This window comes from Benincasa hispida, chromosome 2 (assembly GCF_009727055.1).
Source record: "Benincasa hispida cultivar B227 chromosome 2, ASM972705v1, whole genome shotgun sequence".
Classification (NCBI taxonomy): Eukaryota; Viridiplantae; Streptophyta; class Magnoliopsida; order Cucurbitales; family Cucurbitaceae; genus Benincasa; species Benincasa hispida.
Genome location: NC_052350.1, coordinates 28,655,884 through 28,665,678, shown reverse-complemented (window position 1 = coordinate 28,665,678; position 9,795 = coordinate 28,655,884).

Here is a 9,795-nt window from a genome sequence, read left to right as displayed (position 1 = left end):
GGAGCTGGGAACTCAGTTACACAAGATGGAATTCACTCCTTCCCCGAAGTAAGGGTAAGTAGATAGATTGCTCCCTTAAGGGCTGATTTTGGGGCTTGAACAATGTGGCACCACACACCTTCCCATGGGCCGAGAGGTGTCCACTCATAGTAGGACTATGATGTATTGTTCATTAGAGGGATCAGTGGTACTTAAGGAGTTAGATGTAACTACAGGGTTAAAACGGTAAATTGGCCTAGTTGTACTTACGAGCGATTTGTGAAGGGTTATCATACTATTGACTGGTTATATCAGATGGGCACAAAAATATATCTGTAGTGAGAAGAGTGCAACTATCGATCTTTAATGGAGTGTGCGGCAGTTAACGAATGGTGGATCTCGTGATTAAAGAGTTCAGTCAGCTATTCACATACCATTGGAACTTCAAACTACAGGTCCATAAAGTCCCCTTGGTAGCTCATTGGATTCAAGTTGAGAATCAGATTTTGGGTCAGTTTGAAGTGTTCAAATTGACAAGAGGGTGTATGATTATATATGATATGATTAAACTGGTTCAATTATATGTGATATAATTGATATGATATATAAGATATATTAATTAGAGAATTTTGATATAAATATGATTTATATTGAATTAAGGAGAAAGAAACTATGGTTTAAATATTACATATGATGTGATATTAAGACTATAGGTTATAAATATAATATGATAAGTTAGTTATTATATTTATTTATAATTAAAAAAATTATATGATAATTGTGGGTGGTTTCTCCTTTAACCATGCATGAATGTGGGAGGTTATGTTCAGTTTTCATAACTGAAGGATAAAACCAAAATTTTTTTCATTTTGAAAGGAATCGCTTCATTAAGTACATGACTAACTGTTTAGCTCACGAGAGACTACACAATAGCCTTTTAGTGTTTTTCTAAACGATCGTGTACTAGTGCCTTTGACTAAATGATCGTGTAAAACAATTTATTAAACGATCGTGTGCCAGGCAAGATTCTTTAAACGATCGTGTAAACAATCAAACCTATTTTACTAAACGATCGTGTACTTGCCGAGATTTACTAAACAATCAAGCACACAATGTCTATACGATAGACAATTAATTCTCCCACTTGCTTTTTGGTGTAAGGAGAAGAGAGAACTCTTTCTTTATAAAAATCACATAGTTGCATACATTTCAATCTCAGCAAAAAAAAAAAAAACAAAAAAAAAAGTTTTTTTGTTCAACAACTACATGCAACTTTAGTCATGAGCAAATGATACCAAATCTCAAACTATTTTGAGTGGAAAATGGTGGTGTCTTAAGTGGGAAAAACCCACTATAGATTTTTCCAATTTTAAATGATTTAAAAAAAACAATTTCTAAATTTTGAAATCTAATTTCAAAATTTAAAAATGAAAATACCAATTTTAATAAAATTCATTAATTTTAAACAAAATTAATTCTTTGATTAATTTTGAATAAAATTAAAATAATTTTAATTAATTAAATTAATTTAATATCAAATATTAAATTAATAAAACACACCAATTCCAAACATGAACCTCTATCCATGTAATCTAATATTAAAATCATATTTAAATATTTTTCTATTCTCCAATTTCGTTTAATTAGATAATTAAATGTTTAATTATATCGTATATAATAAACAATTTCCTTAATTCGAATTTAAACGTTTCAAATTTTCTTATCACACTATTCTAAGGTTTAGTTCGTTTATGAGCTAGTAAGGGGACTTAATGGAACTACAGATTATGAGCTCCAACAATCTGAACTCTTTTAATCGAATCAATCAACATTGGTTAACTTTCGGGTCACTCCACTAAAGCCCAGTATCTGCGCTCTCCTCACTGTAAATATATTTCTGTTCATTTAATTTAACCATGATCAGTAAGTAGATCCTTCATAGGTTGTCCGTATTAACAGTTGGGTCAAAATTACCATTTAACCCCTGTAATACATTTTGCTCTTTAAGTTTCCACTAATCCACTAATGAACAATTGGTTTATGGTTCTACAAATAAACCAAGTCCCTCTCATTCATAGAGAGGGCGAGACCTCTTTGTTCAAGACTAGGAGTCAGTACTTAAAGAAAAAACACATCTGCTAACCCTAAAATGGGTAGGAGTGAATTCCATCTTGTAGGACTATGTCTCCAGCTACCTACTCGGTTTTACCCCTAAAATGAGATCCTTATTGAGCGGCACTGTTGAGCCACTGTCACTCATGCAGATTAAAGGATAATCCCAAGTAAACAGAAGTTCATTGTTAGCTCAAGATTGAGATCGAGTTACCTTAGGTCATCATATTGAAATAGTCAGTTTTTAACAGTAAATGGCCATTATAAAGAAAAGTGACTATTTCGTGGTCTAGCTTTATGCAAACATCTTTTACATAGGATGCCCCCACTCGATGTCTCTACATGAACGATTTTAAGATCACATCGTTTGTATCATATACAAATTGGGTCGTATCCATAGTGTCCCTAGGATAAAGTACCCAACCCATCCTTATATTTATAGACCATTTTCGCAATATACCCAAACCCAATCTTTTTTTATGTCTCCACATAAAGTTTAAGTATTCATACTATGGTTAGAGGTTTGTTAGTTTATTGGATTTTAGGCTTTACAAGTGCAATTTACATATTCAATAACATCTTTATTGAATAAACCTCAATAACATCTTTATTGTAAATAAAATATGTTTAATTTTACAAACTGCGAGTTTTAGAACATACAACCCAACAATAAGTATCCTCCTTTTTCCATGTATAGCTTTGAACAAATTTTTGTCTATTTATAAGTTCAGGTGATGCTATAAAATCAAAGACATTATGCACTTTCAATCATGCATGTAACAAATGTTACAAGTTGACAAGTTATGTATACATGCCAATGTATCTGCTGGCAATATTGTGAATCTATGGGCACATAACTCGAGCCTAGCAATAAACTTTCTTTAGAGGAACAAGAATAAATCATTGTGAACATATACACATAACGGCAAAAATGAGGTAATGCATAATTAATAAAACATACTGATCGCACGAGGTTTTCGGAGAAACTTAATTCGTGGAATTTGAACTTTTGTATTTGTATTAATTTTGTTGAAAGTGAATGCAATCTCTAATATATAATATTTGGATGCTTTCAAAATAAGCTATAATCTTTAAGCTTGTTGATTTTCTAGAATGATTGGCCTTCAGATTTGTTGATCTTCTTGGATGATCGGCCTTTGGGCTTGTTGATCTTCTTGGATGATCGACCTTTGGGCTTGTTGATCTTCTTGGATGATCAACCTCTGGGCTTGATAATATTCTTTGGTCTTTGGGATTGTAGATCTTCTTGGACGATCGGCCTTTGTACTTGTTGATTGATAACGGGCAGAAATGCACGTTATTATAGTACTAAGTTCTTAAACAATGTTGGATTGCGTCGATGAAATATGTTAAATTGCGTCCATTAAGCATAAATTCTATAATATTGCGATCGCATGCGTCCAACGCATTAGAGCAGTTGATCTTTATATTTTGTGCAGAATATATGTGAACGCAGTGTAGAGATTGCGATCATAGGAATACATTGGTCGAGGCAACATCACCGCAAGACTTTGCATTGATCGTGCTCGCAAACATTCGCTCAAGAAGAATCACCGCAACTTGGTCAGCGCAACATGGTGGGCGCATTCGGATGAAAGGATAATTAAGAGCGATGGGATAGAAAGCTGACGACAGTCGGATCCAAATTAAGTTGACAGCTAATAACGGTCACAAAGTACATTCAGCTTTATCGGTGACAATTAACCGGCGCGTCAGTCAGGAATTAAAGTTGTCCCATCTGTACAACTGAGAGAGAGAAGTCGCCTTTCACCATGGAAACTCTATAAATACCAAGTACATTCTTCAGAGAAGGGGTTAAGCAGTTGATTACTTCATCACTATTACAAGTTCACGCCTCTGTCCATAGTTTTATTTCATTTTAAGGTGGACGCGAGAAAGAAGGTGTGCCGGTAGATCGTTCCGGCAAGCTTGGAAAAGCACCGGAAGCTCCAAGACAGAGAGAGGGTCGACGCCTACGAAAGTAGGAACATTTGTAGATCAGAATAGAGATTCAGTGTAAAAATCCTCGGTCAGCAAGAAATTGCTACCAGGCTCTCTACCTTTACTTTCCATTGTCATTTTGTACTCAACTCAATTATAAGAATGGAATGTCTTTCTCTATATTTGTTCACTCTCTGTTATTTATGCATGAGTAGCTAAATTAATTGAATGGGTTAAGAAGTGGTTAGCTAGCATAACGAGGGAATCTTCATCTTTGCGATTATCTTGTTTATATATGTTTCATTCATCTATTAGAGATACTCGGGAGGGTAGTCTAAAGACAGGATCTAGACTTGGAAAGGTCAGGTCAGAATCTAGGTTTGAAAGAACCAGATTAGAACGCATAAACGGGAGATAGACACTTAGGAATGAGCACTATTTGTTATTAACACATCGCATGCATCTTAGCAATAAGGTATGATTGTATGTGGTCACCTTGCTTTCATGCATTTTGCATCAACGCATAGGACAAGAGTAAAGACTTAGGGATAAGCTCTATGAATATTTTGCATTCAACACATGCATCCTAGACTTAGGAGCATCGCATTTACATTGGGAAATGACTTACTGCGCAAGGTTTGACGCATTCCCGAGTAACGCTAAGCTAAAAGACCTTCTAACCCGTTCATCGTATACTCATTGCATCGATTAACGCTACTATCTTTCTCAAATTCGCCGCCTTTACTTACTTCTTTTTCATCAATGCAAAAACACACCCAAAACTTATTATTTACTTGGTTACCACAAAGTTTTCATAAATATTACCAACGTAACTATTTTCACAAGTCCCTGTGTTCGACCCTGGACTTACCAGGAAACTCAGAGGAATTTACACTTGAATTTCGCTGGGAAAACTTGAGTGCAAAATGCAATCAATCAACGCATATTGTCCATATTTCTATTCAATAAAATAACACATCTTGTTTTTGGCGCCGTTGCCGGGGACTTCGGCAAAATAGTTGTTAACGGTAATTTTTGTGATTTCTTTGCAGAACTCTCAATCTCTGGCGAACTACAACCCGGAGATTGAGAAAATATTTCGAAGGAGACTACGAGACCACCAACAGAAACCACAATTCGAAAGACAAAAGATGGCGGAGCAGCCTGGAGGTGGAGCACCAAATGATAATAATGTCATGGTGAATCCGATTCTGTTAGCAAATGATCGCAATAGGCCCATTAAGGACTATGCATTACCAAACCTCTATGATTTCTCTCCGGGAATCATGAGGCCTGCCCTCGACGGAAGCAGATTCGAGATGAAACTGATGATGCTGCAGATGATCCAGACTGCAGGTCAATTCGGAGGAATGCGTGGCGAGGATCCGCACGCCCACCTCCGAAGTTTTATTGAAATATGCAATACTTTTATGTTCCCGAACATCTCTGCTGAAGAAGTTCGACTAACGTTGTTCCCATTTTCTCTCTGTGATCAGGCTAGGAAATAGGCTTATTCGCTAAAACCAGGGGAGATTACTTCTTGCAGGCAGTGGAGAAGTTCATGAAAAAGTATTTTCCACCTACCGAGAACACAAGACAAAGAAAGCTTATTACTAATTTTGAACAAGATATGGACGAATCGCTCAGCGATGCTTGGGCGAGGTTTAAATGGTTGGTCGGAGATTGTGCGCATAATGGGCTACCAGACTGCCTTCAAATGGAAATTTTCTATCACGGTTTGAATCCTGCTTCGCAGACTGCTGCCAATGCAGCAGCCGCTGGTGGTCTGCTTGACAAAACTTATTAGGAGGCGAAGAATATTCTGGACCGTATCTCTAATAACCATGAAGACTGGAAGGAGAGTGACCAAAGATTGAGGCTTAAAGATTCTGACGCAAATAATGGTGCCATTATTTCGTTACAAAACCAAATGACCGCAAATGATAATTTTGATCCATGGAATGGCGATCAGTAGCCCAACACAGCAAGGTGGAACAAATTAAAACGCAATAAGTCCCAAAGACACCGTAAGGTGTGCGACTTGCGGTGATGGGTATGCGATGGTTAAAGATTGCCCGCAAAATCTACAGTCGTGTATATTTTGTAAATAATAAATGCCCTTTTAAAACACTTACAACTCGGTGTGGAAGAAACCCCTATAATTTGCTTTGCAAGAATAAATATCCAAAATTTTCAATCTGTTGGCACAAAAAAGAAGGGCCACCAGGAATTCTTCCAACGCAACAAACGGTCAAACCAGAGCAACAGAGCAAGCAGCTCACAACAACCAACAACAATCTTCTTCTCTAGAGAGCCTATCGAGCAATATACAGCGGAAAAACGAGACAATACTTCAAAGTCAGGCTAGTCCATCCTGCAACCTTAATTGGCAATAGGCCATATTAACGAAATGAGGCTGAAAGAGTCGACCACAAAGGGGCGTTGCCAAGTTCTATCGAGCTTCCACGCAACCCAGGAGGGTATCAGGTAGAAGCAATGTTAGGTTGTGACATTGCGCAATGGAAAGATTGTGGAGGGAGAAAAGAAGGATCAGAATAGAACAACTTCCATCACAACTGAGCCCGAGATTGCGGTAATGCAAAAAGAAGAAAGAGAGAACGAAGTAGTGGAACCTGAGGTTGCGTCGACCTCAAAGTCAAAATGAAACGGAAACTGTGAAAGTCCAGTTACCACCTTTCCCTCAGAGGCTAAGAAAGAAGAAAAACGAAGAGGTACAGTACCAACGTTTCTTATCTATATTAAAGCAATTACATGTTAATATTCCTTTCAGTGAAGCGATTGAGGAAATGCCTGCCTATGCCAAGTTTCTGAAGGACATGGTAACTAAGAAAAGAGGCACTGGAAAATTTTCCACGGTGGCATTAACGTAAGGTTCTAAATCCATAATCCCACCAAAGATGAGCGATCCTGGGAGCTTCATGATTCCTTGCTCCATAGAAGGACTCTATACTGGGCAAGCTCTGTGTGACTTAGGGGCCAGCATAAATTTGATGTTGCTATCAATCTTTCGACAATTAAATGTGAGGAAACTTGTGCCCACCTTCATGACTCTCCAATTGGTTGACAGATCACTGGTTCATCCAGAAGGTAAGGTGAAGGATGTGCTGATCACGATTGATAAGTTTATTTTACCAGCTGACTTCGTCCTCCTAGACTATGAGACCGACAAAGATGTGCCCATCATTTTAGGGTGACCTTTTCTATCAACGGGTTATGCTCAAATTGATGTGCACAAGGGAGAAATCACTTTGAGCATAAACGGACAGAATCTCAAATTGAATATAATTCGTGCCACGAAATTCCCGAATGAGGAAGACCTACAAGATTCTGACGATGACCTAAATTTGATTGAAGAAGAAATGTCTGATGAAGAGTGTGAAAAAGATGATGGCAACACATCCGTAGTTGCCTGCAATGTGATCGTAGCAAAAACAAACAAAGAAGAAGGATCGTTTGCAATGCAAGAAGAAGAATCGAAAGAAGAAAGAAAAATAACGCAACTTCTCTCGTGGAACCACCAACACTTGAACTAAAAACTCTACCAACACATTTGAAGTACGCATTTCTGGGGCAGAATGAGAAGCTACTAGTGATAATTTCCTCTGCACTCAACGAAGATCAAGAGAATGCATTGATGAGCATTCTCAAGAAACATGTGCAAGCAATCGGCTGGACGCTCGCTGACATCAAAGGAATTAGCCCTGCACTGCATGCACCACATTCGTCTTGAGGACGACCACAAAGCAACTATTGAAAATCAACGCAGACTTAATCTGCGATGAAGGAGGTCGTCAAAAAGGAGATTATCAAGTGGCTGGATGCGGGCATTATCTATCCCATTGCAGATAGCACGTGGGTCAACCCCATGCAATATGTTCCGAAGAATGGAGGAATGACGATAGTCCTAAATGAGAACAATGAATTAATACCGCAAAGGACCATCACTGGATGGTGCATCTGCATAGACTACCGCAAATTGAATGCGGCCACAAAGAAAGATCACTTCCCTTTGCCATTCATTGATCAAATGTTGGATAGATTAGCAGAGAACGATTTTTATTGCTTCTTAGATGGATATGCCGGATATAATCAAATCATGATAGCTCCTGAAGACCAAGTCAAGACCACATTCACCTGCCCATATGGGACATTTGCTTTTCGCCACATGCCGTTTGGCCTCTGCAATGCGCCAAGCACATTCCAAAGGTGCATGATGGCGATCTTTTCAAATTATCTCGAAGACTCAGTGGAAATATTTATGGATGACTTCTCCGTTTATGGACACACGTATGAAGTCTGCCTAGCCAATTTGGAGAAAATTCTGAAGAGATGTGAAAAGACGAATTTGGTGCTCAATTGGGAAAAATGTCACTTCATGGTGAAAGAGGGTATAGTGTTGGGACACAAAGTCTCTCGAGAAGGGTTGGAGGTGGACAAAGCAAAGATTGATGCAATTGAAAAGCTTCCACCTCCAACCAACGTGAAGACTGTGCGAAGTTTCTTGGGGCATGCTGGATTCTATAGACAATTCGTTAAAGACTTTTCTAAGATTGCACGACCACTGAGTGCGTTGTTAGAGGCGGACATAAAGTTTGAATTTGACAACAATTGCCTTAACGCATTTCGAATTTTAAAAGATGCGCTGATTACTGCACCCGTCTTGATTGCACCGGATTGGACATTGCCGTTCGAAATCATGTGCGACGCAAGCAGGTATGCAATGGGAGTCGCGTTAGCATAAAAGAAGAAAACTATTTTGCACCCCATCATATATGCGAGTAAAACTCTGAACCCTGCTCAAATCAATTATACCACCACTGAAAAAGAACTCCTGGTTGTGATTTTTGCGTTGGAAAAATTCCGGACATATCTATTAGGAACCAAGGTACTCATTCACACTAATCACTCGGCAATCAAATATTTGATGACAAAGAAGGATGCAAATCCGAGGTTGATCAGATGGGTTCTCCTCCTTCAAGAATTTGATATCGAGATAATTGATCAGAAGGGGACAGAGAATCAAGTTGCGGATCACTTGTCCAGACTGAAAAATCTCGAGGTTGACCTCATTGAATCTGAAGTGAGTGTCGTGTTTCTGGACGAGTAGCTGTTCCACATAGAAGAATTGCCCTGGTATGCGGACATCATTAATTATTTAGTTTGTGAACAATTTCCTGAAGATTACACACACCATCAACAAAAGAAGCTCAAGCATGAATGCAAGCATTATTATTAGGATGAGCCAAATCTGTATAAAAGTGGTGCAGACCAAATCATTTGATTATGCGTACAAACGCTGCTCAACAACACATATTGTCACAGTGCCACGATTCGCCATATGGAAGGCACTTTGGAGGACAACTTACTACAGCCAAAGTTTTGCAAAGTGGATTCTTCTGGCCTTCATTATTTAAGGATGTTGTTGACTACACAATGAAATGTGATCGGTTCAACGCACCGGTAACATTTCATGGAAGAACACAATGCCAATGAACACTATCTTGGAGCTGGAGTTATTTGACGTCTGGGGGATTGATTTCATGGGACCATTCCCTCCTTCGCATGGCAAGCATTATATCTTATTGGCTGTCGATTACATTTCCAAGTGGGTAGAGGCAATTGCATGCGCCGCAAGTGATGCGGCGGTAGTCTCCCAATTCCTCAAGAAGAATATTTTCACTCGTTTTGGCACTCCCCGTGCCGTCATAAGTGATGAAGGAT